Here is a 25,612-nt window from a genome sequence, read left to right on the forward strand (position 1 = left end):
AATGTCTATTTATCCTTTTTATCAAATATTATTAATTTTTTAATATGTAAATGACATATAATAATTAATTATGGTTGATATAGTAAAATCATGGAGCAAGCAGACATATCGATGAACACGTAAAGTTGAAATAGTTGAAGCTGACATGTCTTAAATATTTATTTTATTTTTTATTAAATATTTTTAATTTTTTAATACTTAAATGACATATAATAATTAATTAGATGTGATATAGTAAAATTATGAAACAAGCAGACACGTCGACGAAGAGATTTCTGCTTTACCACGCTTTTATATAGTATTAATGGCATATCGCCCATGCTGAGCACAAGCTTAATAGTTGTATTTTCTAATTTTAATTTATGTGACATGTTTTTCTTTTTAGTATTTAGAAACAGTTTGTTTTTGCAATCTTTATTTTATTTTTTAATGAAATATTTTATGACCACACAAAATCTAAGGTTTATTTATACCACGAATTTCAAAATAGTTTTTAATTTTTCTACTCCGTGCTTAATCAAATGGTGTCACATAAATTGAAATGAAAAAATAGTAAAAGAATTTAGAATTTAATTCTCTTGTTTACGTATTTTATGTTTCATATATTTTTACCTGATAAAAATTAAAATTTTGATCATTTAGATCTTAACTCGTAATTATGTATTTAATTTTTTGTTTGAATCTAATCATTTTAGATCACAATAAGTGTACTACTTCCATCCTCCCTTTTTGACACAAATATTACTATTTTATTTTTCAAATATTACTATTTCAAAGTAGTTCATCTAACAATTTTTAATTTATCATTTTGTTTCTGTTTTGTCTTTGTTATTAAATATTGTTTATTGTCTAATACTTAAATTACTTATAATAATTAAGTAAAAGTGATATAGTAAAATCGACCGAGGAACGGAGGATTAGTTTTACGGCTGCCGGCTGTGGGGATACCTTGAGCAACCAAAAAAAAAAGTGATATAGTAAAATTACTATAAAATGTACTTGTGAAGAAAATTTAAAGTGGGCCTCATATAAGTCATGAAGTTAATTTAAAATATCAACAATTAATTTATTATTTTGTGTCTATTTACATGTATTTTATGAAATATTATAAATTTTCTAATGCTTAGATGACTCATAATAATTAATTAGGAGTGATATAATAAAATCATGATTGAACCAGCGAATCGAACATGTCCTAAATGACTTATAATAACTAAATAGAAGTAATTTAGCAAAATTATTATAAAAAAATACTTGTGAAAATTTTTAAGTGGGGCCAATATAAGAGTCAAGTTAATTTAAAACATCAAGAGTTAATTTATCATTTTTATGTCTATTTTACCGTTAATAGTATTAATTTTTATTACGTAAATAACTTATAATAATTAATTTAAAGTGATATAGTAAAATTACGATTGAAGCAGCTGAAACAGACATGTCATAAATATCTATTTTATTTTTATTAAATATTAATTTTTTAATACATAAATAATTTATAATAATTAATTAGGGTTGATATAGTAAAAATCACAATTCAAGCAGCTAAAACAGACATGTCTTCCATGAATTGTCTGCTTCAGCAGCTTCGTTCACCCATATATATTAGTAAAGCAATAGTAGTTGTTCACATGAATGTTTACAAGTATCTCGAGTGGAGAAAGAACCTTTTCCAAAACTAGATGTGCACAATGGGTTTCACAATTATGAATGAAAGGGCCCTATAACGGCGTTTGAGGATCCAACTCCTCTCCATTTCCACTTTCTTTATTTTTTTTCAAGTTCCTATCCTGATTGTTGACATCTGACATAGTTTAAATAAAATGAGTGAGATTTAATTATTCTAAAGTAAGTATCTAATCATGGTTTAGATAATAAATATAGTATATATTTATTTTAAAAAGTTATTGTAGTCCCACAATCTTAGCAACAAGTTATCTTGTCCATAAATGTAGCAACAAGAAATCTTCTTCCTAATTTTTTTTATACGCATGGTCCATCTTTTAATTTCTATTTAAATTAACCTTTTTATTGTATTTTGGGAACTTTCTCTTTGATAATTACTATCTATTTTATTTTCTTCAAAATGGGCGAATAAAATAGGAGAGCCTATAAGTTCTCCTATTTTATTTCAGCTATGTTTCCCCTATTTTATTTCACCTATTTTAAAGAAAATGAAACAGATAACTGTTAAAAAAAAGTTTCAAAAAAAGAAAACAATAAAAAAAATTAATTTAGGATACGAGAGGTTTCTCTCATTTTCTCCCTATTTTATTTAACCTATTTTAAAGAAACTAAAATATCTAATTTCTAAGAAAAAGTTCCCAAAAAGATGATAAAAAGTTAATCTAAAATAGAAGAACTGATTATTTCTCCTACTTTAAAGAAAATAAAATTGCTAATTATTAAACAAAAAGTTCCAACAAAAATAGATAATAAAAAAAAATTATTTGGTAAAGAAATTAAAAGATGGAATTCTTGCGTAGGAAAAAAAGGTAGGAAGAAATTTTTTTTTTGTTGCTTTATTTATTGACATGTTGTTAAGAATGAGGGATCACAATATTTTTTTAAACTAAATATATGATGTATTTATTATCTAAATTATAGTTAGAGCTATATTTTAATATAATTAAATCTCATCTATTTAGTTTGAACTATGTCAATGTCATCAATCAAAACAAGAGCTTGAGGAAAATAGAGAGAGTGAAAACGGAGAGGAGCCAAATCTGTCGTTCGACATATTCATGTAGACACTGAAGAGGGGATAGAGATGGCCTACATTATATCCCAAACTTGGTTTTCACTCTTAACAACTGGAAATTGAAAACGACTTTGTCAGAACAATCCCACCCTATGTTGCTTGTTGCTCATCACTATCACTATAGAAAGAGAGAGATGCCAAGGAGTAATCAACAAAGGCCCATCTATCATTAAACATTTGTTATGAAGCAAACAATTCTCTCTCCTTTATTTGATAGCCCCTTATTTAAGCAATCGACTTCTTTCTTTCGCATATTATATACATGCAACAAATTATTAAGAGGTGGTTTGATAGAATGTATTAAAAGATATAATGCATGCATTAGTCTTGTGTATTGTTAGTATTTTATTTGATATTTTTTTTCAGTTTATGTAAGTATTAGTTATACAAATTATTGTGTATTAGATTATGTGCTATTTGGGTAACTTACATAAATCCCGAATTTTTAATGGATTCTAACAATTTTTTCATTACTTTGTTTAATTACATGATATCGATGCATATTTTTAGCCTTGATACATACTCCCTCCGTTTAAAAAAGAATGACCTACTTTCCTTTTTAGTCCGTTTAAAAAAGAATGATTTCTTTTTTTTTTTGGCAATATTTTAATTTCAACTTTCCACATGACATGTTTAGGGCCACAAGATTAAAGAGTATTTTGGTACATTTGACACAACTTCAATTTAAAGCCACAAGATTCAAAAGTCTTCTTTATTTTCTTAAACTTTGTGCCAAGTCAAAGTAGATCATTCTTTTTGATACGAAGGAAATATGTATTATGATACATTTGTAATTGAGAGGTTAGTAAAATAAGGAAGTAACTAAATTTTAATTATTACATGGAGTAAAATTAGGCTCAAATCAAGGTATAAATACATCTGGTTCCAAACATATCATAAGATACATTTGGTAAAATTACTCAATACCTATTAAAAATTTAATATCACACAAAAATAAAATAGTTTACATATGTCAAACATATGTTAAAGTATCAAATATTTATAAATAAATCAAAAATATGAATCACCATCACAAAGTATCTATCATATGTATCACCAGTATTCCAACAATAAATGTATCATATTGGTAATGTGTGTATTTTTGATAACTGATTAACAATACTAATACATATTTTTTATACTATTATATCAGTATTACACATATCATTTTTTGCAGGATAAAATGTATCAATGGTGCACGTATAAAATGTATCACTAAATTAAATAAAATACCATATGTATTAATTGAAAAATATTCAAACTGAATATGGGTGGTGAAACCATTAAATGACCAATAAACATATGGATCATCCTTAAAATTATGAAAAGAGTACACAAGTTCTTCATATGTATCTATATATGTATTAAATACATTTATTTGATACATATGATTGATTCATCTGTATATGTCTTGATACTTATGATTGATACATATAATCCACCACCGACACCCTCTCCGTCGTTCGTCCGCACCATCACCGCCACCTTTGCTACCCCACCCTTCCGTCATTTGTCCTCAGCATCACCGTCACTTTAATCGTTCTCGTCGAAAATCTAACAATTAATTGTTCAATTTCTCCTCTTTCCCTCAATGGGTATTGACTTAAAAGTTGAAAAAAAATTAAAATTAATAAACAAAAAGTTGATAGAAATATAAAAAAAAAGATAATGAAATTGGTGAAGAAGTTGCAGTAAAGAAGAAAGTTGTCTCAATTGATGATAATTTGGGAGAGATTTTAAGGGATGAAATTTTTGAAAAAAAAAAAAAAGGATTGTATAGTTAATTGTGGAGTAAAAGTAGAATGAAGATTTTGTTTATATATATCAAGACTAAAATATTAAATCCAAACTTTTAAATAATTATTTAAAAGGTAAGGAATTTTAGGTAATAAGGTATCTTAGATTTATGATTTTGTCTAATATTTTTTTTGCTAATACTATCATTTTTCATGTATTAGTAATACAACGAATCTCAACACATACATTAGCTTTGTTAATGACATCAATACCCTTCAATTTCCTTGAAAACACTTTTCAATTCCCACCCCCACAATTAACTTTATAGAGCAATTCATCAATGTACAAGAGAAAGCCATCCATCAGATTGGGTACTGAGAGAAACTACTCCATTCATCATCAATAATACAAGAGGCTTTAGATGCGGGGAACCAACTTTATTTCAGAAGGATTCATTATAATTTATATCATATAAATGGCGTTAGATGCAGACAACCAACTGCTTCTGCCTCCTTCAAAGCTTGATTTCTATTAGTTGATGGACATGAGGTATTTAATTGACTTGAATTATCAAAGTTAAACAATTATTTCATCGTGTGATGATATAATACTAACTACTATTTAATTTTATTTTGATGAAAAAATGAGTTAGTGAAATTTTAAAGGGAAAAGAACATTGTTGAAAAGAAAGTTAACAGATCTAAATGCGGGTATTTCTGTAAATAATTTTTTTTTTTATAAAAATTATACAAAGACATATTATTTCTAGTACATCAATCCAAACACTGTATAAAAAATAATGTCAAATAACAAATACAAGCATAACCAATGTCAGTATTATCAATACAAACATTACTAATACATCCTATTTCGCATTGTTCTTATACACTCTACCAACGACCCCCAGCAATTTATTTAGTGTGAGGTATAAGGTATAATAAATTTTGAATAAAATATAAAATTATTTTATTCTGTATTTGATTGAAGGTATTAGTTAGTCTCAAAATTACTTATTCCACCATTTATGTCATAGTGATGATCAATGTGATAAGTTACCTCATATACATGGTGAATAATTTATTACATGATCAATTAATTCATTGAATTCCAACTCATTTTTAAAATGCTACATGACAAATTAAATATTAAAATTAATTTAATTAAATAAATTTTTTTATTAATTATAGAAAAAATTAAATAATCATGTTTTAAATTAAATATCCAAATAATTAAATTATAAAATGTCATTTAATTTATTTTTGCTCACAAATTAAATATCAAATTCATTCCAAATAATTAAAATTCTTCTCCAACTAATTTAAATTTTTAACTATAAATTCATATATACAAACATAATGAATTGTTAAATTTTAAATTTGAATATCTTTAACAAATATAATTAAATAAATTATTTTTATAAATTGTAAAAATTCTAATACACAAACACAATAAATTTTTAATTTAAATTAATTTAAATTTTTAACTATAAATTCTAATACACAAACATAATAAATTTAATTAAATATCAAATTTATTCCAAATAATTGAAATTTCTTTCCAATTAATTTAAAGTTTTAACTATAAATTCACATAAACAAACATAATGAATTTTTAATTTTTATTTAAATATATTTAACAATTTGTAAAAGTTATAAAATTAATCCTAAACAAAATAAAAAATTTAAATTGAGAAAGTGAATAAAAAAATTGAAAAGTAAAACAACAAATTTTTTATTTTTTTTACAATGAACAACAACAACAATATCAACCACATAGAGAGACTTGACAAAAAAAAAAAAACTAAAGCGAAGACCCTCTTCAGGGATTGCCCAAAAATCTGCCTTATATGATGATGAAGAAAGAGAAGACGAAGAAAGATATATTTACTTAGTGATGGTGATGGTTATGGCAGCCATGACTATGGGAGTGAGGGGGACGAAGAGAGATGAAGAGAGTTATAGGGGTGGGGGACGTTAATGGTGACGCCATGGCTGGACGGGGGACGGGGGAGACGAGGTGAAGGGTGGGGTGGGGGCGACAGGATGGGAGAGGGGGGCTGGATGGGGCTGAGGGGGTGGGGTGGGGGTGGCTGGACGGAAGAGGGGGTTGGGGAAGGGAGGCTGAGGGGTGGGGTGGGGTTGTGGCTGGACAGAGATGGGGTTGGGGAAGGAGGGTTTTTATTTTTATTTTTAAAATTTATTATTTTTAAATTAAAAATCATTGAGGGAAAAAAAGGCTATTTTTTATTTTTTTTTATTTTTAATATTTTTTAATTTTAATATTATTTTAATTTTTTTTATTATTTTAATATAAAATTGATCAAAATTGACCCCTACTCGCATCTTCGGCGCGTGCCTGTATGCGCCGAATCCTAGTCAACCCTTTCAATGCCACATAGGCAAAGTCAACGGTTAAAGGATTCAAAATGTTGCTTTTTAGTGGATTTAGGAGTTCAGATGACAAACATGTAAGTAGAAGTGTCCAACTTACAAAACCGACATAGTATAGGGGTCCAGTGAACCATTTTACCTCTAGAAAAAGCGTAAAGCTCACAAAAAATGTGAGTTATTCTTTTTAATTTTACAAAGCTCGCATAATATATGAGTTATATATTAATTTTTGTAAAAATCACATATTATGTGAGTTTATCTATTGAATTTAAAAGTCACTCTTTTCCTTTGACGGTCCCCTCCCCCAATTCACCTTTATCCGTGATTCACCTTAAGAAATAACAAAATTTTACAAATTCGCACTCTGGTTCTCCATATCTGGCCTTCCAATACAAATTTTAGTATATTCTTAATCATTGGTCCTACGTTGTTGTTGTTCGATGCTTAAAAATTAAAAAATTATTATGGTTCAAGTTAAGATAATTTTCTATTTTTTTTTTTTAAATCGTTGGTTGAAATCATTTGTTTGGATTGTTGATTCAAAATGTCTAACTAATGTTGGGAAAACATGTCTAGCTAATGTTGAACATGTTTAACTTAGTTAGACATGTTGGTTGAAATCGTTTGTTTGGATTATTGGTTCAACATGTCTAACTAATGTTCACCTAGAAATGTTGAATGAACAAGAATCCAAACAAGCTATTAGTTAAACATTAATTTGACATTAAACTGTCTAAGTAGAAATAGAAACTTAACATGTCTAACTAACATTGAGCATCTTAACTAATCGTTTGGAGAAACATTAGTTAGAAAGTTGAATGGACAAGAATTTAAACAAACGATTAGTTATACCATTAGTTAGACAACTTATTCATCATTAGTTAGACATTTTGAACTAACAATCCAAAGAAACGATTTCAACCAACATTTAAAAAATAAAAATCAGAAAATTACCTCAATTTGAATAGTAACAATTTCTCGATTTCAATTACCGAACAACAACAACGTAGTACCAATGATTAAGAATCTACTAAAATTTGTGGTGGTGGTGTGGGGGAGAGGGGACCAAATGTGGAGAATCAAAGTGGAAATTTGTAGAATTTTGTTATTTTTTAGGTAAATCGCGGATAAAGGTGAATTGAGGGAGGGGACCGTGAAAGGGAAGGGATGATTTTTAAATTCAATAGATAACTTACATAATATGTGAGTTTTATAAAAATAAATATATAACTCACATATTATATGAGTTTTGTAAAATTAAAAAGGAACACTCACATTTTTTGTGAGTTTTACACTTTTTTTAAAAGTTAACTCCATTGCCAAACTTCCGTTAAGAGAAAAGCATAAAACTCACAAAAAATGTAAGTTTAGCCTATTTTGATATCATTTTAAATACATGACATACTTGGGACTTTGGGCTATTGGTGACAAAAGAGTTTTAAAATGAGGTGTAGGTGACACAAGTCTTAATTATTGAGTGAAGGTGACAATTACTTTATTATGGATTAAGAAAGTTGAAAAAGTTTGAAAATAGCCCACAAGTTTTTAAATTTATACTTTGATCCAAATGTTTACCTATATAACAGAAAATAGAGGGAAAAATGCGCCTTTCTCTCTCTTCTCACCCATTGTTGTTTTCTCTCTCTTAGCGATTTTTATTGTTCATTATTACTGCTGCTTTATTCATCATCTTCTTCTTCATTATCATCATCTTCTGCTTCATTATCAACTTTATCTTCTTCTTGTTGACCATTTGTTGTTGTTGTTACCACTACTGTTGCTATTTGACCAATTTCTTAGGTCAAATTTTATTTCGAACATTACTTTCCACTTTGATATTACTTCATAGGAGACCTTGGTAAGTCAAATTATAATTTTTAGTTGAATTTTTCATCTGGGTAACTGCTATTGTGTTTTTGTTTTTCCAATAATGGATAGAACCCAATCATGAATCCAACATAAGATCCATCTGTTTAAACGGATAAATCATCTGTTGCGGCAGATGAGACAGCTGTTTCAACGGAAGACTGATATCTTGGATTCATGTTTAAACAGATGGGTCATCTGTTGTAATATTTGATACATATGTTGAAATAGATTAGTTATCTGGTGCGACATGATAAATATCTATTTCAACAGATTAGTAACCTGTTGCAACAGAATCTGAACATGATTTTAATAAAAGTGTTGTCTGTTGCAACAGGGTAAATATCTATTACAACAGATTATTAACCTATTGCAACAGGTAAGTTATCTGTTGCAACAGGTTAATTATTTATTGCAACGTGTCACTCATCTGTTGGAATCAGCTTCAAAGGTGATTTAGTACTGTAACATCAATCCCAACAGGCATTTTATCTGTTGCAATAGATATTCAGGAGCTTAACATGAATCCCAATAGTTAAGTAGTCTATTGCAACTGATCACTTACCCGTTGCAACAGATTACACATCTTTTAGGATTCATTCACAGCACTATGAAATCACTATTAACTTTTTTTAACAAATGACTTTATTTAGGTACCACTAATGGAGGGATCAATAACAATAGGGGTGGATTGTCATGGTCAATGGATCGAGAAGAGCAATCGATATGTATGGCATTGGAAAGAGGGTGGAATGCTAGAGACAATAGCTATGATAGTCCAAAGTGATATTTCGTATGATGATTTTGTGAACTTAATCATCAGCTTTTGTGGACTGAATTGTTAATTGAAAGAACTCGCCATCAGCTACATGCACAACTCCTTTGAAAATTAGAGGGTACTATTTTTCAAGATAATCGATCAAGTTCGGTTGCGTGCTTATCTAAGTGATTCAATCAGGCCGGTGTTAAGGGTGTACATGATTGAAAAGATGAGAGAGAATGAGAACCAGAATGTAGAAGTAGAAGAACAAGAAGGCTTCTTTGACGATAGGTTGGACAGATGATGGCCAAACACCAACGCCCGTTGATGTGACCAATATGATGTGCAGTTTTTCTCAATCGACACAGTCTAAACATCTTCAAGACGACAGAACCGACTTTTTTATTGGAATGTCATTCAAGGACAAGAATGAACTATCTAACACTTTATTTCTTTCTTTCTTGAAAAAAGATTTTAGAATAAAGAAGGTGATTAATTCAAGTAGTGTCTTTTGCTTCAAATGTGCTAATTTGAACCTCAAGTGGTGGTTGAGAGCGGTGAAGTACTCAAGTTCTGAAAGATTCATCATTCATAAACATGAAAAGCATCACACATATGGTTTGAAGAATATCTCGGTCCAAAATTCTCACACCACAGCAAAGGTCCTCGGTGAATATTTCAGAAGTAGTTTTCCCGATGGCAAAGGCCCTTCAACAAGGGTTATGGCCAATCAACTCCTTACGACGATGGGGATTGCCAAGGACCTGGTTAGGGGGACACTCGAGTATAGATATGCAGTCCTAGATGCTTACCATTACATGATTGAGTCCACAAATCTCAGAAGTAAGACGACATTGTATCTGGATGAAAATGGAAGGTTCAAGTACTTTTTTGTATCGTATGGTGCTTGGATTCAAGGTTTTCGACATTTGAGAAAAGGCACAGCCATCAATGGTACCTTCTTGAGGAGCAGGTATAATAGAGTTCGCTAGTGGCAGTGGCGTAAGATGCAGAGAATCACATCTTTACTGTTTCTTTTTGTGTAGCGGATAAGGAATATGATGCCTCTTATGGATTATTTTTTGAACAACTACGAAGCTACATCGAAGATACCGAAGAGTTATGTTTTGTATCGGATAGGCATCCAAGTATTCCAAAGATGGGTTCACTTTTCTTCACTTCAGCTTACTTTGGTTGTTGCATCAGGCATCTTGGAGAGAACATTCGAAACAAGTATCACAACGAAAGGGTCGTCATCCTGTTTTATAGAGCAGCTAAAACATATAGTAGAGAGGAGTTTTTAGACAATTTCAATCAAATAGCGGATGTGAATCCCAAGGTAGCAGAATTTCTCGCACGTGTTGATTTTGAGAGATGGAGCCGAGCATTTTGTCCAGCAGATAGGTATATTCTTATGAATTTAATGTCTTGTTTGATTTACAAATTTAGTATGATATTATACTAAATGATTCTTTTCTATAGGTACAATATTATGACATCAAACATAGCTGAATCGGTGAGTTCATTGTTTGACGATAATAGAGAATTTCCCATCAAGGCTATGTTTGAAAAAATAAGCAAGAAGTATAGCAAATTTTTTAACGAAAGGCATGTGCAGTCCAAGTGCTCAGAAAAAAGAACTCGATTTGTTCTCAAAATCAAAAAAAAATATCAACGAATGTCAGTTTGGGGGATAGGTTATTCTCTCATAAAATAGCAGATTACAAATTTAGTATCACCGGTCATGGTGATGCTTCCATAATCGATCTTCAAACAAGATCTTGTACGTGTAGAGTTTTTAACTTGGACAAAATACCTTGTCCACATGCTATGGCAGTGCTTCGAGCTCAATACGGCCATAAATATGGACCTGAAGTTTACGAGCATTCCTCTCAATATTATTCGAGGGAAAAATATAAAATGACATATAGTAGGCATATTACTCCGATGCCTCCCGAAGAATCTTGGATTGTTCCTGCAGAGCTTATGGGGAGATTAATACCTCCTCCATATATTGATCCAAGCACTATCAAACTAGGAAGAAAGCCATATAAAAGGAGGCGTGGAGTTGGAGAATCATTTTCATCAAGAAGAAACAAGTGCTCCATATGTAAGTGCACTGGCCACAAAAGAACTACATGCCCGATTCGTAATCCACCATGATCGTTGTAATTGCAGAAACTTGTGTTGTTGTGGACTTTTATATATTTAACTCATTGTTGTGAACCTAATGTTATCATTTATTATATATAAAATATCTTTTTTAATAACTTGTGCATCAATAAAAAGAGGCAAAATATGAACTAACTAATACAACAGACCACAATTATTCTCAACAGTTTTACAAATTAGAATATTTTCCTCCAACAGATAACAAATCTGTCAAAATAGATGGATAATCTGTTGACAGAAACCCAACAGATGACCAATCTATTCCAATACACGGTCCATCTATTGAAAGAACTCAAAATCCAAAATTGCTAGTGCTACTAGATTCAACATTGCTCCTTGCCTCCAACCGTCGATATGTTAACATGTATGTATGTTTAGATTAGAAGAAATAGACAGAATGAAAATTGAATAAGAATTAAAATGCCAAAGTCGACTAAAAGTAAATTTTTCATTAAACGAAAAATAAAATACTTTAGGTATAGATACAATATAGAAAAATTAAAATACATGTGCTAAAAGAAAAAATACATTCTAACTATTATTATCATTATCATCATCATTAATGACAACCGACCAATCAACTCGCAGCAGCAGGGCTCTCATCAGCCTCTGCATCTCTCTGAACATCGTCGCTCTCACAATGACTAACTCCCTCTACAGGTCATTAACCTGCCTCTAAAGTTCCCATATTGTGTCGCGTAGAATGACAATATCCAAAACAGGATCAACCATATCTAGAACACGCATGAATTGACAAATGTAAAGAAAAAAGTCCAAAATATAATATAACGTATACGACCAACTGGTAAATTTACACTAGAAAAAAACTTACCTTAATGAGAAAGGAATATGCTCATTGAAGAGAAGTGGTTGAAGATGTCACATGAAAATAAAAAATGTAAGAAATAAATAAAGTTGAGTAGAATGAATATTAAGGAGAGACCTATTTATAGAGGAATGAATCTGGACGTGTCAGGCTAAAAGGCACTACTGTTCAGCTCTATTGTATTAATTACATTCAAAATAGTGGCATTTTGTTTTCTATGAAAATTTGCAACTTTTTCTTTTACATTAATACTTCTCACCTTTTCAAAATAATTTGAGACTTGATAACAACTGTTATTATTGAGCTGTTGCAACAGATCGTCCATCTGTCACAACAGATGGATTGAATGTGCAACAGATGGTCTATCAAAACAGATTTATCATTTGTTGCAACAGATGGTTTGTATGTGCAACAGATGAGACATCTGATGCAACATATGTATTATCTATTGCGACAAATGAACCATATGTTGGAGAAGATGTTTTGATTTCTTCTAACAGCTGATTCATCAGTTTCAACATATAGAGTATTCAGTTCATTAGCTATTTTGAATGTGTTAAGATAAAAAGTCACGACTCTTCACACCTCTTTTTTAATAGTCATAACATGCATGCAGATGAATAAACAACACTGTCTGACATATCCTGATGGGGTAGGAAGAATAACGTGCGTGCAATGGATCCCATTTTCATGTGTGGGAGTTATGTATATTATTGATCAGGCTACGTGACAGACACACATAAAGTGCAATAATTTTGTGAATGTAATTTTTTACCGATTAGACACTGATCCTTCAAACAAGATCCTGCATTGTACAGTTTAGTTTGATAGGTACAAACTGATAAAGCCGAAGGGTTCCAAGATGGTGGTATCGATACCCCATTACAATTTAATGATAATTTATACTCATGTTTTTATGTCAAGTTTAGGGAAGGGTTCAAGTTTTTAGCGGCAGTGTAAATATCTAATAGTGATTGGACCAATTTTAATGGCGCAATGGACTTCTTGATAGGCCTCCAAAGCTTCGCAATGCAGCAAACAATGATGGAACCAATAGAAATTCCCCTAGTCTAAATTTATATGGATGGATTGCTGGAGGAGACTTTTATACAACAAAAAGTGCTTGGGAGAATACCTGTGCATGAAGGGGGAGGTGGAGAAGGCCATATATCATCTCAGACCTTGTTTAAGAGGAAACACAGGGTAGGAAGGAAAGTGTAGCGCAATTGGCCAATGAAATTGGCACGAGAAATGAAAAAATTGGATGAGTTTCAAATGTGGAAGTGTATCTAAATATAAAATCCGTTAGTTGATGAAAAAAAGAATAATGGTCAACTGGACTGGAGTTGGACACTTTGCTCGAGAATACAACTAGCGAGCGTGGCCTCAATGAAGACTTTCATAAAGTGTAGGACCAGAACCCTAAAGAAGAAGCTTCGCTAGCACGGAAGGTGGTAAAATTGTCGATCAGAATTAAAACCTGAACCAACAACTCCTGAATTAAAAATATGGAAAGCCAAGGTATTAATTTTTGAAGTCTACTTTGCATGCCATGCCTTATGTTTATGGCTATGATCAGGTCAATAGCAGTAGAAATAAAAAGGTTCGAAGTTGGGCCAAAATCCCATGCCTTGTTGTTTCCACTGCCTTTGACCTGACCAGAGCCATAAACAGGAGGCATGAGATGCAAGTTTAACTTGAGAAATTGCCACCTTGGCTTAATCCTATATTTTTAATGCAGAAGTAGTTGGTTCAGGTTTCAATTCAGACCGACAATCTTACCACCTTTCGTGCTCGCGAAGCTGCTTCCTTAGAGTTTTGGTCCTGTATTTTATGGGTCTTCTTTGAGGCCGCGCTCGCTAGTTGCAGTCTCTAGCAAAGTGACCTGCTCAAGTCCTCTTGACCATTCTTCTTTTTCTTCAACGACTGATGAATTTTCATTTTTGGATACACTTTTACATTCGTAGCTCATCCACTTTTTCTATTTTTCATGTCAATTTCATCAGCCAATTTCGCTACATTTTCCTTCCTACCCTGTGTTTCCTCTTAAATAAGGACTGAGATGATATATGGCCTTCTCAACCTCCCTCTTCCCGCACAGGTTTTCTCCCGAACACCTTCTACTGTATAATAGTCTCCTTCAACAACCCATCTATATAAATTTGGACCAGGGGAATTTCTATTAGTTCCATCGTTGTTTGTTGCAGTGCGAGGATTTGGAGGCTTTTCAACAAGTCCATTGAGCCATTAAAACCGGTCCAATCACTATTAGATATTTACACTGCCGCAAAAAACTTGAACTCTTCCCCCAAATTTGACATAAAAACATGAGCGTAAACCATCATTAAATTATAACGGGGTATCAATACTACCGTCTTGGTCCCTCAGCTTTACCAGTTCGAACCTAACAATCTTAACTATAAAATACCATATCTTGTTTGAAGGATTAACGGCTAATAGGTAAAAAACAAACATTCACAAAATCATTGTACTGGATGTGTGTTTTCATGATAGGTTGATCAGTAATACATACCTCCCACATATGAAGTGGTTCCATCTGTAAGCAGCTTATTTCTTCAAACCCATCTTTACTCCAGCCTTTAATGCTGGCCGGGCAAAAGTGGATCCAGTTTCACTTTCTTTTGTCTGCAAACAAGAGAAATACACTTGATGTCAAACAAGAAAAGAACAAAAAGAAAACAAAAAGAACATTACAAAAGGGTAACACGAAATTGAGTGAATCAATAGATGACCAATATGATGTAATAAATTACCTATCTGTTCAACTGATGAGGCATCTTTGTAACAGATGGATGACATATTGCAACAAATGAGTCATCTATTGGAATAAATCAAACCAGCCTTGCTACTGGTTTGATTTCTTCGAATAGTTGCTCCGTCTGTTCCAACAACTGATTCATCAGTTGCAACAGTTGAGGAAATTATTGCAACACTACCAACAACAACATCAATAATAAAGAAACAACACCATATGTTCCAACACTATCCACAACACAAACGTCACATGTTCCAACACGACTACCCCTCCAACAATAGCACCACCAAAGTACCAAACAAAAGACATAAAAAAAAACTATACTGAAAACAAGGCTTTTTAAGTTCTCCCAACAGATGACTTTTTTCACATATTTTAATAAAAATAATGGTTCATTCATTCTAGACTTAAAAGTCACCTTTTCTTCAATTTTCTCAATAAATAGGAAATTGGTAATGGGTAAATCATTAATAGCAACTGATGTAAATATCTAATTTAAATGACATACAAAGAAGAAGACGAGATGGAAAGAGCAATAGTCAACCGTACCAGCAATGTCAAAAAAGTAAAGCGATCTGAACATCTAGTTCAGTCGAGAAAAGATATTGATTGATTGATATCCGAAAGGATCCTCATCCAAAAGAGGAGAGAAAAGAGAGGAAAAAAGAATACCTCATATGTTCAACTAATACTTTAATTGATTAATCTAGGACTAAGGATGAGTTCTAATAATGTCAACTACAATAGATGACAACGCCTATTTGATAATTTACAACAGATGGGTAATCTATTACGATATATGACTTAATCCATTTGATAGTTTACAACAGATGAGTAATCTGTCGCAACAGATTACTTAATCTTTTTGATAGTTTACAATATATTCATGATATATTGTAACAAACGACATAATCTGTTTGATAGTTTACAACAAATGTGTAATATGTTGTAACGGATTACCTAATCTATTTGATTTAATCCAACAGAAAAGTCATCTATTGCAACAGGTTGAATATTTATTTATATATAATTTCAATTGAGTTCATATGTTAGACTAATACCTTAATTGAATAGAAGTTCTCATAGGGTCAATTACAACTTCAATTTAGTTTTTTGACACTTGCATGATGAGATGGTATTGGTTTCTTCTGACCAGAGTCATCGATCGATCACTCTGAGCTAAATCGATTCTTACTATCTCATATGTTATACTAATACCTTAATTGAATAATCTATGACTAGGGGTGAGTTCTCATATGGTCAACTACAACTTCAATTGAGTCTTTTGGCAATTGCATTATGAGACGGTATTGCGTTCCTCCCGACCAGAGTCGTCGATCGATCACTCTGAGCCAAACCGATTCTTACTACCTCATATGTTAGACTAATACCTTAATTGATTAACCTAGGACAGGGTACTAATACCTTAATTGAATAATCTAGGACTAGGGGCGAGTTATCATATGGTCAACTATTAATTAATCTAGGACTAGGGGTGAGTTCTCATAGGGTCAGCTACAGCAGATGGCAGTGCCTATTTGATAATTTACAACATATAGGTAATCTGTTGCGACTTATGATAATCCATTTGATAATTTACAACAGATGGGTAATCTGTCGCAACAGATGACTTAATCTGTTTGATAATTTACAACAGATTATAATTTATAATAGATGCAAAATCTGATGCAATATGTTGAACATTTATTTTTATATAATTTCAATTGAGTTCATATGCTAGACAAATAATACCTAAATTGATTAATCTAGGACCAGGGGTGTGTTCATAGGGTCAACTAGAGTTTTCGATCAACTACAACTTCAATTGTTTTTATGCAATTTTAATTGAGTTCATATGTTAGACTAATAGTACCCTTTTGGCAATTGCATGATGAGAGAGTTAAAAATTACGCATATCTTTTATAATTTTAAAAATAATTAAGATCAATTCGGACCAAATTAATATTTTCAAAACTTGTCGTTCTTTTCCAAAATACAAATCAACCCATACAAAACATTTCAGCATTTCAAATCTCGAGTTATCGCTCTTTCTCTCGCATTCTCGCTCAATAATACAGTACAGACTACAACTACTCAACAAATTTGCTCAATCCTTCACAACAAATCGTTTTTCTTCTCATTTTCGACCACATAGGTGTTATTTTTGATTTTATTTTTTCTTGTATCAATTATTTTCTTTGTTTTCATAGGCAACAGAGTTCGAGAAGTGTTCTATATTTGTTATTTTTTTTAAAATAAGGGATTTTAAGTTAATGATGAAAAATAAAACTTTTAGTTGTATTATCTTCGAGAATGGGTTTACAATTTTAAGTTTTGATGGTTAAATTGTAGGAAGAACTCGAGAAAACCCTAGTTTCTGTCTTAGTGTTTCGTTGAATATCGTGGTATTATTGGATGGTGTTTGTGGTGGTATTTATGGTCGCGTGGTAGCACTGGTGGTGGCATTGGTTGGTGGTGTTTGTGGTGGCTGTCGGTGGTGTCGATATTCGTGGTGTTTGTGGCATTGGTTGGTGGTATTTGTGGTGGTGGCTGTTGGTGTGTCGGTATTCGTAGTGTTTGTAATGTATTTTTTAAAATTTATGCATACATCAATAGTAATGTAATTTTTATTTTTCTATTGTTTGTAGGTAAAACATGTCTTCCAAAAGAAAAGAAAGTGAAATTGGATCAACGTCTGGCCACCCAAAAAGAAAGGCTACAGTACAGAGGAATTCAGAGGAGCTTTCCAAACAATCTCAGTCAGGGAAAAGTGAAGCTGAGGAGAGATATGAAAACAACATTGAGGGAGGTGGACAAGAGTTTGTAGATGTTGATGAAGAAAATAAAAGTGAGAAAGAGAAAGAATTAGAGAGTGAGAAAGAGAAAGAAGATGATCATCAACATGATGATAATGGATCACTAATGGGGCGTGAATTAATATCGACATCCCAGCATGATCCTGTCAAAACTTTTAGTATTGACAGATTTTAAGTTACGATGCCGATAAATGACCCAAAAGCAGAACTAACTGGTCAAATTGTACTTAAATGTTAGATGGGGAATTTTTTTGAACATTTTAGGAAAATTATGAAGAATGAAAACATAGATGAACTTTTTAAGAAGAGTTTCTTTGGATGCTTTCTTGAGCTGCTTGAGGACCCCCTTCCCTTTTTTGTTTCCCTATGACGATGATATATGGTCTTCTCAAGCACAGAATCACGTACGTGGGGGATAATAAAGAATCGAAGAAGGGGGGCAAAAAGAAGATGGATGAAATCTGGATCAACTACTGTGGCATGCCTGTTTGTTTTGGCTTGCAAGAATTTGCCATAGTGATGGGCTTGAGATGCCATTGTCCAGAAGAACCACTACCCCGCAAAAGATTCAAGGTAAGAAAACGCAAGGAAAAAATAGATGGGTTGTTTGACATTGCTCGATGTGGCTACAAAGCATCGGATTTGTTGACAGATCTCGAGGTAAAACCACACCAGAGCAGTACAGGGTGAAATTGTGCTTAGTTTGGTTTGCCCATTCGATTATATTGGCAAGATAAGTTAACAAGGTCATAGAAGGTGATTTGTTAGAGCGTGCTGAGGATTTTGATAAATTCAACAATATCTCTAGGGATATGCCAACTTCTACTTGACTGACTAATATTTACTGACAAAGTTATCCTCAGGGACGACTACATTATATGGTTTTCCTTGGGCTTTCATGGTAAAATTAATCACTAATTTTACTCATCCATTAATTTATATTGAATATAGTTATTATGTCTTTTTTTGCTTGCTTCCTGTTTATATTTTTTAGGCTTGGGCATTTGAAGCCATTCCTCCCCTCCAAAAGCAGGTAATGGATTATCGGGATGAGGTTTCTTATCCTAGGATGTTTAGGTGGTTGGCTGCAAAGAGCAACACCAATATTAAGGAGGCTGATCTCTTTAACCTCTCCGGATGATGCAGTACGTCTTCTTCAAGTAAAATAATTTTACTCAATGAAAGATATTGAACAGATGTTATATCTGGTGCAACAGATGTTATATCTGATGCATCAGATGGGACATCTAATGCGACAGGTTACCCGTCCTTTGCCAATCAGTGTAATATATGGATAATATATTGCGACAGATGATTGATATCTTGTATCAGATTACCCATCTGTTGTTTTAGTTATCTGACCCCAACTCCTAACAGATTAACCATCTACTGCAAATTATGCAACAGATGTGTAATCTGATGTAATATATTATTAATCTGTTACGACATACAGATCATCTGTTGCATAACAAATTACTCGTCTTGTGCAACTGTTGCAACAGATTGGTAATCTATCATGACAGATGATTGATATTTTGCATCAGATTATCTATGTGTTGCTCTGTTTCTTTGAACCCGACTCAAATAAATTTTAACCATATGCTGCAAACTATGCAACCGATGGGTCTTTTTTTTAAAATATAACCCAACTGTGAAAATTATTATATTATATAATTTAAATGTATCTATTTTTTTCTTTTTTATAGGTTGTGCATCCATGGATCGTGCCTAGTGAGGAGGAGTCGATGATGACTTCTTATATTACTCTAGGTCATGTTGATACTATAGCAGACCCAATGGTGGAGTTAATAAAGAAGAAATTGGCTGGAGCAACAGCCATAAGAAGAGCAGTTAGGCAAGGTCAGCCTAATGTTGAGGCTCTTTATGACCAACCTACTAAGGCAGATTCGGGGGCTTCTTCTGGTGGAGTTGTTGGTATTAGTGGCAGGCATGTTGTGCTGCTAACACTTGTGATGATGACCATGTTGATGCTCAAGAAAAAATAAATATATTGGAAAAACCCCCTTTCACCCTTTCACAGGTCCCTCTCACCCCTCTTCACCCCCGTGTTCTCGTTGCAAATGTGAAAAGTGCAAGGACAACCAGGATAAACTCTTTGAAAAATTAAAGGCTATCTCTAAAGCTGTTGAGGAATTTAAATCCAAGAGGTGTGTCATACCATCCAAGAAGGTGAAGGAGCCATACACTCCTACAATGTTGGTTAGGAAAAAGAAAATAATAATTAGAAACGTACTCTCCGATTGAAAATAAAAAGAATTGCAATTCCTCTCTCTCCAAAAGCTGTTAAAGTTTAGGGGCCAGTTAAGATGGTGGACATATACGCAGAAATTAGCACCGAAGAGAAGAGGGATCTGCGACAAGCCAAGAATGACAACCCAGGCGCACCAGATTACCCCAGGCCTCCCTCCCCCCCAAGACTTCCAGACTATGACTGATATGCATATGCCGTATGAGGATAAGGCAAGTTTACTTTTCCTAACCTAGCCTTCTAATCTACCCCATGAAGAAGAATCTACGCAACAGATATGAAATCTGTTGCAACAGCAGGGTATACTGGTGCAATTGGTAGTGGTTCTATTACAACTTATTGTCCATCTGTTGCATAAGTTGCATTGAATTATTGATTTATAGAACCCTATGCAACACATGAACCATCCGTTGCATCTTTACAATTACTAGCCTATTTAAAAATTGATTTCTTATATCACAACATGTTGACAAAATTCTCTCCTTGATTAGAAAAAGGCAATTAACGTATCGGGAAGCTTATGACGCTACCGATAGGATAGCTATGATCAACTCAATGGGGAAGCGTCAGCCCTTGGCGTGGGACTTGATTTCATAGTTTCTACGTTGGACTTGGATAAAGAAGAAAAGATAAAATATATTAGAGGGAAGAGGCCAAATCCACACGGCAAGAGCTGGACCGAGGCAAAGAGGATTCTTGCAGTCATTAGCGTGAATGACATGCATTATAGGGCTGTTGAGATACTACTCGAGAAGGAAAATATTAACGTTTATGTCTGCAACGAACCTCTCATTGATGATTTTGATATTTTTCTCCTCGTAGAGCCACTGATGGAGCTGTTGCCTATCTTGTTGAGGTAGAGTAAACTGATGAATCATTTGCCAAAAGAAGTATTGATGAGGAAATAATGGGATTTTAAAGGTCAAAATAAGGGAATGATCCTTCCAAAAAAAGATGGTTACGCGAGCGGCTCGCACACTCTTGCACACATAAAATTTTTGTTGATCAGCACAGAAATAACCAAGCCAATGACTTTTCTGTGTGACAATACTGTGGTAAACCTGCAAGAGGTTTGGGCTTATGGGGTACTAACTGGGCGCTTGGAGCCTATGTATATAGAAGAGCCTATGAAATAACAATTTTTAATTTCAAGTCACCCTTCACTTTATTACATGTACATGTAGTGGCAATAATTTTTTTTGATGAAAGTTGATTTTTATAATGCAATAGATAGTAAATCTGTTGTAAAATATATTGAATCTATTCTGCTAGATAGTTTATCTGTTGCAATAGGTTGGTCATCTATTGCATTATGCCGATGTTATTTCTATGTAATCTAAGTCTAATCTTTTGCAATAGTGGAAAGACCTGTTTGATAATTTCCAACAGATGACCTAAATTTTACAACATATGCCTAAATCTTTTTGATATTTTTCAACAGTTACGCTTGAATATCCATGTGCTCCACAACACCAAACCAGTAGCAAATACACACACCAACATGAAAATTTCAGCAATTAGGTTTGAATATCCATGTGCCCAACAACACCATACCAATAGCAATAACAACAATAATGTAGTATCTTCTTGCTCGAGTTTGTTTCTCTTCAAAAGCGTTGACTTTGTTCAACAAACCCCAGATTACACGATTTGCTTGTGAAGGGTGTCGTTCTTCATACCAATCAAAGTAATCACATCTATCTAATTTCTATAAAAATAAGAACACAATTACAAAATAATTACAAGTCAATAATTAATCAACTAATTAAATAAAAAAATATTACCTTTAAAATCTTACAAGTAAAAAATCTACGATCTGAATTTTGTTGAGTCCAAGAAGTCTTTAACAGAGTTTCATGATCGCACTTACAATATAAAAAATCTTTATCAAAAAAAATTGTGAAAGATGCGCTTGACATTGTCAAGCTCAGTTGGAAAAAATAAAAAAAAAAAGATGAAGAAAAGAAAGACCAAATGCAAATAATTTGAAGAATTTGGATAGATAAAAGAAGATAATGATGAAGAAGAAGATTTGAGAATTTAGGGTTAAATTTTAGGAGGAAGATGAATATATAAGAAATGGGGGGGGGGGGGGGAATAACCATTGGGGGCCAAATGACAGCAAGTAAGCAAAAACTGCCAAACTGACACATTTGGTGCCTATTTTATTTTACAGTTTAAAATGAACACTGTCTACTTGATACCTATTTTATTTTAGGTGTTTGAACTGAACACCATCGATGGGTTCTGCCTTTTTTATTTCAATTCATTTTAACTTTTTTACATGTAGTGATAATTTTTTATGTCCACCGAAAGTTGAATTTTTATAATGGAGTAGATTCTCCATCTGTTGTAACAGTTATTCTACCTGTTCTGACATATAGTTTATCTGTTGCAATAGGTTGGTCATCTGTTGTATTATCTCGATGTTTCTATCTAAGGCCATCTGTTTTAATAGTGGTAAGACCTGTTTGATAAATTCTAATAGATTACCTACCTGTTGCAACATATGTCTAAATCTGTTCAATTTTTTCTAATAGATGTGTTGTCTATTGCAACAGATACAATATCTGTTACGATATTTGAATCTAGTATTCCTTTTCAACTAATAAGTTCAAATCTAAGAAAAAAATAAAATTCATAGACAAAATAAAATAAATCAAAGCCTTCAGAAATTAGCTGAAATAAGTCTACGAATAAATGAAATGTAAAAAAATTATTATGGGTACAGATCTCAACAAATACATCAACAATAATTTAAGTATGATGCCAAGGATTACTTTGACAGACTCAAGCTATATAGATCTACTCAATATGGACAAGTTGTTCTTCATCCGGTGCTATGGAATTCGGGTTTGCTCATCGTGGATCTATTGTCGCTTACGTATGGTTTCTGTACTTTTGTTCTACGTATTTTGATAAAAAGAGTAGCATATTATCAATGCTGTTCAGCAGTAGCTTCTACATCCACCTGGAAAGCTAGAATTGGTCAATGTTAATCATGAAGATACAACAAAATGTAAAAGGATAACTCATCTGTTCTAGCAAATCAAATAGGTCTTCCTCCTGTTTTAAATTAACCCAAAGAGATTATATTTTTGTTGCAATAATGAATCAACTGTTAGGACAGATTTCTATATGAGAAAGACCTGTATGATAATTTCTAATGGATGAACCATCCGTTGGAACATATGAATCATCTGTTGCAGCAGATAGGTCATTTGTTGGTACAAATAAAAGTGATATGAAGAGCTGTTTGATTTGATAAAATAAACGAGACATATGTCGCAATAAATACTTTATCTGGTGTAACAAGTTAGTCAACTGTTACAACAGATGTATATATCTGTTTGATAATTTTCAGCAGATGTGTCATCTATTAAAACAGATATGTGTTTATTTATTTTGTTATTTGGAAGACATATATATTCACCTTTTTCAGCTCGTGCTCCTCTTCTTTGAACATTGCACATTGCTTTGTGCAACACACAGACAGAGCAGTTGTAATTTTGCCTTTTTGGATTCTTGATAATGCCTTGGAAATCACTTTTCTTCTCCTCTTAGCCCTAATATCTAATGGAGCGAATGAAAATAAAATACTCTTTGATGGAATGAGACCCCTCTTAGATGTCAATTCCTTTACAGAAGTAGTTAATATATTAATAATTAATTACTACATCATATTTTGCCCTGTAGTCTTGACATTTACATGCAGAACATTCGCTGGGAGAGGCAAAATTTGTATAATTAGTATGATTATACTCATAATGGTTTGCTTTAAATACTATAAGTAAAGATCATTAGCACCAACAGTAGCACCACTACCACCACCAATAGCTCCAAATAATTCTATTTTTATCCTGTTGATAACCTTAGGGTTCGATAAAGTTTGCACAGACCATAAAGTAAGAAAAAATGGCATCTTCAACTCTCGATTGGTCGGAACTAGTGACAGATGTACAATCTAACATAAATTATTACATATATTAGAATGATGATTAGATTATTCAAAAAAAATCATTAATTAAAAGAAAAAATTAATTATAATTATACTTACTGCATCCTTCGGGGGGTTGAAAAAATCAAGAAATTTTACATTTTTATCAGTTTTGGCCAACAACCATCTCAAGATTCTTGAACAAGAAACTCCTTCCTGGTAGTTCACTTGTTGTCTCAAATAAGGAATGACTTCAAATGCCCAAGCCTATAAAATAACACCAATAAATCAAAACTATTATTGAGTAAAAAAAATGAATGATATCATAATAAAAGAAAGAAATATTTTCCATGAAAGCCCATGGGAAGCCATATAAGTTGACTGTCTTTGGTGCTAACGGAGTCAACAAATAATTGATAGTCATTTTGAAGCTTTCATAACCCCAAGAATAGCTGTTAAATGCCTCAAGATCCTCGAAGAGGTTCATTAAATCGAGGCTTATGTTGTTGTTAACGTCTCTCGCCCAAAGAATATTATGTACAAACCAAATCAAGCACAATGACTGCTTGTGCTTCTTTGAAAGTCCTTTACCTTTCAACACTTCTATAAAATTTTTATTTTTGAAGCTTGGACCAACAATGGATACTAGGTCATCACGATCATACGACTTTTCTTTGCCTTTTTTAGATGTGCGGGGTACTTCTTTTTAGGTTAGAATAGGTATAACTTAAGAAGGAGGATAGCATTTTAGTCTAGTAACTATGACAAACTCCTTCCAACCAAAACAAATAGGCATGCCACAGTAATTTATCCACACCTCATCCATCTTATCTTTGTTTTCATACATAAACCTACGCTTGAGAAGTTCATATATCATTTTCATTTGGAAACGAGCATTGTTGTACTCCGGTAAATCAAGATATTTCCCAAAGCAGCTGTCCCTAAAATAAGTATCCAATTTTTGTTCTCGAAGTATTTTTCTGAAGGCGTCGAAAGATTTTTCCATGGCTGAATTAACCATGAAATCACCCGTTAAATTCGTGGCACCATCGCACTGTATTCTCACAGGATAACAATCAATGCTGAAGGCTTTGACCAACTCTTCGATGGAAGGGCTATTAGAATTTGCATCATCTCTTTTGAAATATTTCTCCTCCCCGTGTTCATCATATTCTACTCCTGATTGAGATAACGCTTGTAAAATAAGCTTATAGAGTGGTGGATGTAGCCTAGCTGCTTCACTTATTTCTTTACTTGGACTTGATTCAGTTTCTGTTCTTTTGGGAACCATATTATGTAAAATTA

The sequence above is a fragment of the Capsicum annuum genome, chromosome 6, assembly GCF_002878395.1.
Source record: "Capsicum annuum cultivar UCD-10X-F1 chromosome 6, UCD10Xv1.1, whole genome shotgun sequence".
NCBI lineage: Eukaryota > Viridiplantae > Streptophyta > Magnoliopsida > Solanales > Solanaceae > Capsicum > Capsicum annuum.